Source organism: Diadema setosum, chromosome 15, assembly GCF_964275005.1.
Source record: "Diadema setosum chromosome 15, eeDiaSeto1, whole genome shotgun sequence".
NCBI classification, from domain to species: domain Eukaryota; kingdom Metazoa; phylum Echinodermata; class Echinoidea; order Diadematoida; family Diadematidae; genus Diadema; species Diadema setosum.
In genome coordinates, this window is record NC_092699.1 from 30086313 (window position 1) to 30096778 (window position 10466).

Below are 10466 nucleotides of genomic sequence, written 5' to 3' on the forward strand. Positions count from 1 at the left end.
CTCAACACTTGTTATAACAGGGTTCCACTGTACAAGCTGAATCGTACTTCAAAGTCTAAAACATGGATGAAACTAAAAAGCTATCTCTTTCAGTTGCTAATTCAATGAGTCTTGCGTATTTCATGTTTCTGATCTGTGACGTTTGACCTTATAAACACACAAACTCATTACATGACACCATACCAAGTAGATATCTTCCAGGTTAAAAGTTTATATTTCAAACAGTTCACAACATATCACAACAGTGTATTTTCAGGCACATGTATATATTGATCTGGTAGCCTTTCACCTTTGTCCTCATGAACTCATAATCACATTACATCATTTACACCTTACAAAGTATACACTTGCCAGGTTTGAAATTCAAAACTGTATCTTGAATACTTGGTTATCTTGAGAAATACATATTTTCAGGCATACCACCTCCGTGACTTTTGACCTACCTATTAAAGTTATCTCACCTTTACACACAAATACCTATCAATATGATCCATCAATGCAAGAATGAATAAATTTTACCAAACGATAAAGGAGTTATCTGCACAACAATTTGCTAAGACCAGGCGTCCACTAGGGCGCGGACAAGACGCGGACAAGACCCGGAATGCAAATTTTGTATTCCGCACTCCTTCGGCAACCTGTCCGCACGTTCCTGAACGTGTCCGCTCACTGTCCTAAACATGTCCGGGCGTTTCCGCACCTTCGGGAGAGAGAAAAATTTCCGCGTCCACATTTTGATCGAGACCAAAATTTGGACGCGGAAATGAACTTCCTGACACCTTCGGCGACTTGTCCTGACGATGTCCTGAGGATGTCCCGCTTGTCCGGAACCCTTCCGCTCCTTCCGCACACGCTCCGGAAAGAATCCCGCGGTGTGGGGAAGCTTCGCGAATGAAAGCGGAAGACACCAGGAATGTTTTAGGACAGCGCGGAGCCGATGCGGATCTATATATGCAAGTGTCCGGAACCGATGCGGAAATTTTGTAATGCAGACACGAAAATGTCGACACTTTCCGCGAGCGTAATGCCAATGAAGCGCAAAATGAGTAAGAAGGGAGGCGAGGCCCCCATGCAAATATCCCTATCACAGGCACACCTTTCGTCTAGTGATGAAGAACAGGTAAATCTAAGGAATTTCCGGTCCCAGAAGGCAAAGAAGAAGGTAGTAGAGACTGCGCAAAAAGCAACCAGAAAGAAGTGAAATCAGCCCCCTAACTTCCTAGTACTCAGTAAGTTTATGTTGATTTGATCTTTTCAGAAATTATTTTTCATCTGAGTGACTTTCCTGGTTCCCATTACTTACTATGGTACATTTTCCTTTATGTTGTTTTCGTATTTTATTTGTAAACAAACTAGGTTGTGCCATGTGACAGCCCAGCTGAAAAATCACAAAAGTAGGTGGAAGTACACTCAGAAAAAAAAAACATAGAATTTTTGGCTAAATGTTAATGTATTATATAAACATGAACAAGTTGTTATTCATACGTAAATGCTTTCTAATGATACAACATATCAGAACAAAAGACAAATTCATTGCACTAAAATGCATGAATTCAATTGCAAAGATATACCTGTGGTCTCATTACAATGTAATATCTTTGAAGCCCAAAATAACAATGAAAGCTAAAGATGGAGGAAAATGAAGAATTTTCTGTCACTTCAAAATTCAAGTGAAATGAGAGAAAAAGCAATAAATCATGAACTCGAAAAAGTGTTAAATTTCTGTCTTTCTTTTGTTTTTTTTTTTTGCTGAGTGTATATATTTAAGTACACATTAAGCATCACAAATCATTTCAGAAATATTCTTTACCTGAATAATTTTCGTAGTTGTTATTACCCAATAATTTTTTCTTCTCTTTTTGTTTTAGTTGCAAATAAACTCGATTGTCCAATTTGACAGCCCAGCTGAACCCCCCCCCCCCCCAAAAAAAAAGTAAGTTAAAGTAGGTTAAAAATATTTCCCCATTTTTACACTTCATTGACAATATAGGCAGTAAGCTCTAAGCATGAAAAAAAAATTCTCGGACTTGAAAATGTTCAAAAATGATCAAAATAAGAGAGGGTTAGAGATGCACAAGGGTAAAAATCAGAGAAATAAAAACAAATTTAATGATTTGGATCATTTTGGCATGCTCTACAGAAGTATCAGACAAAACATGTATATACTTCATGATGGATAGAGCACAGGTCTAAAAAAAGGGGAAGAAAGAATATATATATAAAACAAAACTGCAACAAAGTTCATGATGTATTCACCAACGGTTTATTTCTTGTGAAGAAATAAACCGTTGGTGAATACAGCATGAACTGTTGCAGTTTTGTTACTTATCTTTTTATCTTGCCCACACGTGGACTACCCTATCAACATGATTACATATATATATATATATATACATTTACATTTTTATGTATGTTTTATATATATATATATATATGGTTCAAAAAGTTTGCGAATATCATCCATATGACTGTAGGCAGAGAAAGATTGTTCTCCCAGATGAGACAAATAAAAAAAAAAAATGAGTCGTCAGCCGACATGCAGACAATCCTATTCTTCGACTTTTGGTGGTCACGTTTATCAAATAATATTGACCAATCATATTAATATAATATCAGCCGCTGCTGCGGAAGCACAACAAGGAGCATCAATGACGGCTAGCAGTCAAATGAGGAATAGTCAAAGTCAGTGCCAAATTTATACCTTTCCATTTTCCTGGTATTGTCCGCAGTTTGTCCGCATGCCTAACTTGTGTTGTCCGGAAGGCATCCTGATTGTCCGCGTTCATTCCTGGTGTAATCCTAGATGTTTCCGCGCTGCCCGGCTACGATTAGCATATTCCGAGGTATTTCGCGCTCTTCCGGAGTGATTCCTAGGAATGTCCGCAGTCAGTCCGCGGACAGTCCGCGGACAGTCCGCGGACAGTCCTAGGAATGTCCCAGGACAAGCCGATTCACAAAGTTATTCCGCGTCTGTCGCGGACAGGATGCCGAAATAACAAAATTTGCTTCCGCAACCCTTCCGGGGCTTGTCCGCGCCCAAGTGGACGTCCGCCCTAATGGACAGACGATACAGGCCATACCATAATACAACCTTACAGGCAAATAAAAAAAGTGGTGATGCATGTAGGCCTACTCTCTAAAAAATTTCGAGTGAATAATTCACTCCTCGCAAGGAGTGAATAAAATTTCACTCGATTAAGAGTGACTTTCACTCGTTGTCGAGTGAATTTCACTCTTGTAACGAGTGAAATTTGTGTGAAACCTATTCGCCGAGTGAATTCCGAGTGAAAATTAAGCCGAGTGAATTCTGAGTGAATACATAATTAAACGCATTTGGCTAGGCCAATAGGAATTGAGAATTCCCTTGTCATGTGTTTACTCTAAGCCAATCACCAGCCGCAATTTCCCCTGGCTTGGGCGCGGGCATGGTTTACCTGAAGAGCGACGCGTCGCCTGTGCGTGGACTGTGTGCAATTGCGTGCATGCTGTGTGTGTGCTAGCTGTGCGTGTATTATGCATAGGATCACAGATTTACGTGCGTGTGGTATTCGTGAGAATCAGAGCCTAGCTGGATGTCGTGATGGACGTGAGAAAATTTCTGTCTTCAAATTGAGTGGGGCGGAGATATCATTCACATTTTTTAAGGTAAGCAAACCATAAAAGATCGATCCAATTATAACTTGTTGAGTTTTTCCAGTATTACGGGCTAGTCTAACGTTATACCTCTCCGTAAACGAACATGTAAGTTACCTTACTAACCCCGGGCCCGGGGCTTTCCTTATACACAGTTAGCTATGGGGCTGGTCGAAGAACACCTTACGAACAGCTAGTTGTAGAATCCGAGGCCGAAACTCAACTGGTGGGTGTTGGGATGTAATAATACGTTGAGTCTTTAATTGTACACGTTGGGATCTAGGGCTTGAACTATTCGCAGACTATGTAAAGTCTTCAACTTTTTTAGAAACTAATTTTCAAACAAAATAGACCAGTTAATTTGAGTTCTGATTTAAAAAAAAAAATGAGTGATGAGTGAAACGTTGGTCGTTAGTCATTGAATTGACATTGTACAAGCATACTCATCACACAGAGATTAATGTAGTCGAGTGTAAATAAAGATAGAACTTATAAATACTATAACTGTTACTAAGCTGTGCTAAAGCAAGCGCCTAGCGCTAGACACGTACTCTACATTGCTATTGTTGAGTTGACAGCGGAATCACTGACACTGTGTTGCCAGATGAAATGGTGATCTCGATCAGTACGGTAATGAAAAATGGTGAAATTTGGTGATTTATGATTATTGTTCATTATATACACTGTATGTAGTAAAAAGGACTTTTATTTGCCACTACATTCGAGTATCCAAACAGCTGGGAGAATATACTAGTACCACGTACACTCCCACGTCATGTGTGGTGATCATCTAAAACTACTGTACTACTAGGTAAGAAGTACGATGCGTGTACTGTTCGTGTTAAGTGTTGGTCCACGACTGTGACATCACACTTCTAGCTGAAGATCAGCGTGCTCATCACACGTCATGGAGATCGATCCCCCTTGTAGCAGACGATGACGGGTACTATGTTTCAACATTGTTTTTTATGAAAGTTACAGGTGACCTTATTAGGTATTGAAATTTGGCAGAGATCATCTTTGGGTCTTTCAAACGTTAAATATGCTGATGTAGCTAAAAAAAGTAATTAGGCCTACTAGCTTTTGTATTGGTGGTCACTTAGTATTTGTGTGGACAAAACAACTGCATATTGTCTTGTGGAAATGATCGAGTTCTAAATCCATTTCTGAACCTTGTGTTTTCATACTTTCCTCCAGCTTTAGATACATGACAGCTCTTTGGGAGTGGTGATGATTTAAAGGAACTCGGTGTAGGGGTCATCATTTGGAGCACAAAGACAGATATTGATAGCTGTACAGTCTCTGTCACACGAAGAGGGTGCAGATCACCAGATTGCAAAGTACCAGATGTGGTCAACGACTAGCCATTGAATTCAGGGTTGACGAATGCTGGAAACACTGGGCCAACATCAGCGAAGGAGCCTCTGAGATATGGACTTCCATTGCACTAACCCTGCTGTAAGCTATTCTGTTGTTTTTCACGATGATTAATGAAGGGAGACTAGTTTGAAATTGATTGACATTTATTTTACATTCTAGAGTCTCAGTAATTACATAAGAGGCTACATTAAGAGACTGAATGCTTGGTTGGTTTTATTTTGTTTGAAGAAATGATTTTCAAGAAACTTCATGGAGCAGTTTTGGAGCTGTCCTTCCCTCTGAAAATGAATTTCTTGACAGGTTAGTACTTGTATTTAAGAAAAAATGTGTACTGGGTGCTTGCCGTATCGACAGAAGTGAAAACCATGTTATGGTCAGTCTTGAGTTGTGTAAGTAGAGCTGTTGCTTATGTCAAATATGTATGGTGAATAATTTTGCACTTCAAGTTTATAATGTAAACTAGAGGGACCTACTATCCTCATGCCATTTGTATGATTCATAAAACCATTAAATTTTACTTATTTGCCCAGGAATTCAACACACACACATCACTTCAAGGGGGAGGAGATACTTCAAAAGCTGAGGGAAGGAGTTCTGACTGTTCCGAGGAGACATCTGCACATCCAGATCATTGTAGCATATTTATTGTTGAAAATGGAAGCAGAAAACTGTACAGCGTAAGTTCAATTATTTAAGATATTATTATTATAATTATTGAAAATTGGTCTGGAATACCAGTTTCCCATTGTCATGTCTTGTACTACATTTCCATCCAATATATAACAATGTAATTTGCCTGTTCATTTTTTTTTTGATTGTCTTCTCAAGTATAGAGAACAACAGACTAAAATTTGCCCCCCCCCCCCAAAAAAAAAAAGAAAGAAAGAAAGAAAGAAAGAAAGAAAGAAAGTAGAAGGGACCGGTAAGTATAACATTGTTAATGAAGTGATGGTTATAGATTTAAAAATAAAGACTGATATACTTGTATGATACGCTGACTTATTTTCTTGGTAGCCCCATCAGGCCACATGTATATTGATTTGGTAATAGTCCTAATACTTATGATATGATCATCACAATGATGAATAAAAAAGTTGGAGTTGATGTGCCATGAAGTTCAATGGATAATCACATCTTGTATAAATTTTTCTACTAACTGTGCACATTCACACTTAACCTATTTGCATGAAATTTTCATATGTATTAACTGATATCTGGCTCAAGTAGCAATAAATGTACTTGAAACAGTGGTACTGAATAGCAATAGAAATTAATGCCAAGAAAAAAACATAAAAATAGTTCAGTCCCTTAAAAGATTAAGATGAGGGCCAAATTTTTGATGTTATATATTTGCGTCGTATAATATGATTAACATTCTTCTTGCTTTCTTTTTAAATTCAGATACCCATGTAATGAGCAAAAGACGTTGTAGCCAAGGCAGTTGCAATGCAGTACCCCACTTTGTGAGACGCCACACAAGGTGCAAAAGGACGTGTATGTTTATACTCATAAGTTTATGTGATCTGCAACTTTTTTTAGCCCTTTTTAGCAGAAAGCTTAAGTGACATACATGGTATCTTATTCATCTAGCTTGCAAAAACTTCAATATTTTCAACTTTTCTCCAGAGCTAGTGGACAGAATTAAGCAGCCAAACTAGGAGTTGATCATCCTTGTTTAGTTAGGGGGCAAGGACCCAAAATTTTTCAGGTCATGGGCATGACCCCCCCCCCAAAAAAAAAAAAAAAAAAAAATGGCCTTTACAGGGAAATTGCATCTATTTCTTAATTAAATCATTGTGCAAATATACAGGCAGTGTGGGGACTTTTTATAATCTTTGATGTACCTTCTCATAGATGTCTAAAAAGTTTGTGTGCAGATTGGCCTGATTCCATGACTTAGGTTCAATGAACGAAAATTTAACGTAACGTAATGTAACTTGATAAGCTCCAACATGCCAGTTGTGCCGTTCATTTATGATAAACCTGTTCTCGTTTTCTTCCATAAGAGTGCCACTACATGTATTTCTACTGCTACCAGATCTTCATCAGTTATAGTCAACTCTGTGCCAAAGTCAAATTTGTTGAGACTCAAGAAAAAACTTTGACTTACAATGCATTCTTATATTTCAGGAGTATATCTGTATGGCAAGGATCATGGATTCATTGAGTATCGTTTGAAGACCTTGAGGAGCTATGACACCACTCATCGCCTCAGGCAGAGAGAGAGAGAGAGAGAGAGTAGTTGCAGCTCCCACCAAGCCCCTGACCGAGCACCATTCCAACGTAAGATTAGAAGCCCAATGAGAAGAGACAGCTACCATCGGTGTATAGGTCTAAATACCCTTGCTCTTTTTCCTCTTTTGAGATACAGTATATGCTCCTCTGACGTTGGAACTTACATTCTTGTTGAAGAGTCAGCCTCACCAGGCTCAGCGGTAGTTTAGCATGAAGCTGTTACAAGGATGTACTGCAGCACTTCAACATAAAAAGTAGAACAGGACTCGCCGATGAAAAGAGTTTCTTAATGCTTTAAATTGTTGATTGTTGTACTAGTAACTGAAAAAGTTAATAGTTTTGACTTATATTGTCAAGAAAAAATCTCCTCTTCATGGCCACATGTTAATCAGTACATTCATCTGTGAGGTGTTCCAAGCATATCAAAGAATGTTTGGCTTGGCATTCCGCATGATACGAACCTGGCTGCGCTCATGATTAAGCACTCCCTTCTCTCCAGGCAATTCTGACTGACTTGAATAAAATCTTTTTATGGTCTCATATTCAAGAGAGAAGTTAACTGTTGACAGACACTTGCATGTAATTTTTTCGATCTTATTAATTAATTTTTTTTTTTTTTTGGGGGGGGGGGGGGAGGATGCTACAAATAGCAGCTAAATAGTAGAATCTTCCAATGGTCATCCATGCTCTTGGGATGAAGATCATGTCTCCATGTTGTGATTAAGTTACCACATACATTTGTCACCCCTTTGATTAACATTGATGCAGCACAATATGCATGTGCTCAAATTTATTGCATCCATCTTCTTTGGGGTAGGGGGAAAAAAATAAACAAAATTGATGGGAATCATTGATCCCTAGGGTTACGGGATCCAGAGTTATTTTGTACATTTTCACCTCTATGTAATTGATGTACTGTACTTTGAAAAACTTGAGGGTAGAAGCTCAACTGGTTCAACTTCTTTTTCCACAAAACATCTGCAGCCCATCATTGATAAATATATGGCGTTAGAGTAGATGGAGCCAAATAGATTAGTTCACTAATGTGCTAAGTCAAACTTATGGATAATTCTTCCCTTGACCTCGTAACAAATTATTAAGATAACCTGCAACTGACAATCATATTTTGATGTGGGTAATTCCATGAAGTTGGGGCAGTGTCCATGTAGCATCATGATATTTAAAAAATACATTTCAGCATAACTCAATATTAATTATGCTATACATTTTTTGTTTGTAGGCTTTACATTTGCATTGAGGCCACACATTTTCCTGGAAATTTTGTGCCATTCAGACTCGATTTTGATGAAGTTATTAAACAATTTGAAACAGTGTCCTGTAGCATCGTGATATTTTAAAATTTGGTCCTAAGAGACAAATCATGGCAATTAGCTTGACCAAAATTTGATGCAATATGCATTTACAAGATATGAATGAGATAGCTAAATATCTCAAATTTGCTGTACACAGTTTGAATTTTAAAAGAAAATCACAAAATGTATCATGATGCTATGCGGTGTCCTTTTTTGCAACATTTGGCGGCCACCGCTTAGCATAGTGACACATTGTGTAATTTTCTTGTAAGAGTAAAACGGTGGAAAGGAGGGTTAAGATATTTAGCTGTCTGACTAATCTAGTAATTATGCATATATCAAATTTTGGTCAAGCTAATTGCATTAATTTGTCTCTTAGGATCAGATTTTAACTATCACGATGCTACATGGACGCGTCACGATGCTACAGGACACCGTTACATATCGTTTTAATAACTTCATCAAAATTGAGTCTGAATGGCACAAAATTTCCAGGAAAATGTATAGTCTCAATACAAATGTAAAGCCTATAAACAATATATGTATAGCATAATTAGTATTGAGTTATGCTAAAATGTAACACTTTGTGCCCCAACTTCACGGAATTACTCTATAGAGTGTTTGCAGTGATGTCACAATTGCCCACCATAATGAAGTCAATTGCCTAAACTGACTAGAAATCAAGCCTGCATACAAAACCTGCAGCAATGTTTCCTTCAGGGAAACCTAAGGCAAAAGAACACCTTTGTTAGAGAGGCATGCATGAGTGAATATTGATCGCCTTTGCTATGGAAGCCACCATTATGGTGGCCAACATGACGTCACATGAAATCACTCTATAAGAAATTCAGTTTGCATGCATTAGTTGTTGCTACATCTGGCAAAACTCAGAAGAATTACAAGTGTTCAATATTGTACAATGATGCCTTATGTAAGTGAAGAAGATCAATGATATGATGCATGTTGTGTCAACTGTATTGATTGCAATTCTTCTTCCATAAATAGTAGGCCCGGTTGAGGGGGGGGGGGGGGGGGCTACGAGCCCTCCTCCCCCTTTGACATTCCATGCCAAATTTCATGAAGGCATGATTATTTTGGGGGGTTATTGATTGTAATCAATAACATAAATATTTTCATGCTGGACGTGTCGCTGACAAATTTCATTGAAAAGGCAGTAAAAATCAAAAAGTAAAAAACAGAGAAATAAATGAGTAAATAGAAAAAATAGATACTTCAGAATTTTTTGATGGCACATTTTTTTTCTCTTACATTTGCTATGGACACTAAAAAGAATATTTACACCAAAAAAATGTGCCTTTTTGGAACTTTACAGCAAATGGTCTGATTCATGCTCAAATTAGCATAATTTACCCAAGTGACTTTTTTTTTTTGAAAATCAATATTACCGTTTTATAAATTGTGTCACAGGCAATTTTTGTGTGGATTTTGTAATGATCGCACAGTTGATGGCCGAGGTCGGGGGGGGGGGGGGTTCCAGGGAGGTCCCCCTCTGGCTCTATCATCTACATAAATACTCCACCTAAAGACTTAAAGTCAAGACCATGCTTCTCTGATCGAGTATGTTTAGGTATTTGTACAATTTACTTGTAGAGCATCACCTTGTTACGTGACAGAGGATCCAAACTTGATTAACCATGCAGTATTGAAAATTTCTGTATTTTTGTCAATTTTTCAAAGCAATCACAATTCCTACTACATGTGTAATTGTTTTTGTATTATAATATAGATAATGGTGACTATACTTTGCAAGTCTTTTGTAACTTATCATTGAACATGCCATATTCACTTGTAGTCGAAAATTAAACATGTTCAGGAAGGGTACTTGTAAAATTCGTCACTTTTGCACAAACTTTATGAATTTGGCTTATTTTCAGGGAAATGTGT

The 10466-nt window shown here is 37.8% G+C and overlaps 1 long non-coding RNA gene across 2 annotated transcripts; it reads left to right on the forward strand.

The window, feature by feature from the left end:
- Nucleotides 1-3561: 3561 nt before the first annotated feature.
- On the forward strand, nucleotides 3562-6483 carry LOC140239243 (uncharacterized). Of its 2 annotated transcripts, XR_011901957.1 has the most exons (4): nucleotides 3562-3645; nucleotides 4831-5091; nucleotides 5544-5690; nucleotides 6415-6483. It is a non-coding gene; the product is annotated as an uncharacterized lncRNA (long non-coding RNA). The 2 variants fall into 2 exon arrangements; XR_011901956.1 differs by lacking the exon at nucleotides 3562-3645 and having other exon boundaries at nucleotides 4273-5091.
- Nucleotides 6484-10466: the final 3983 nt, after the last annotated feature.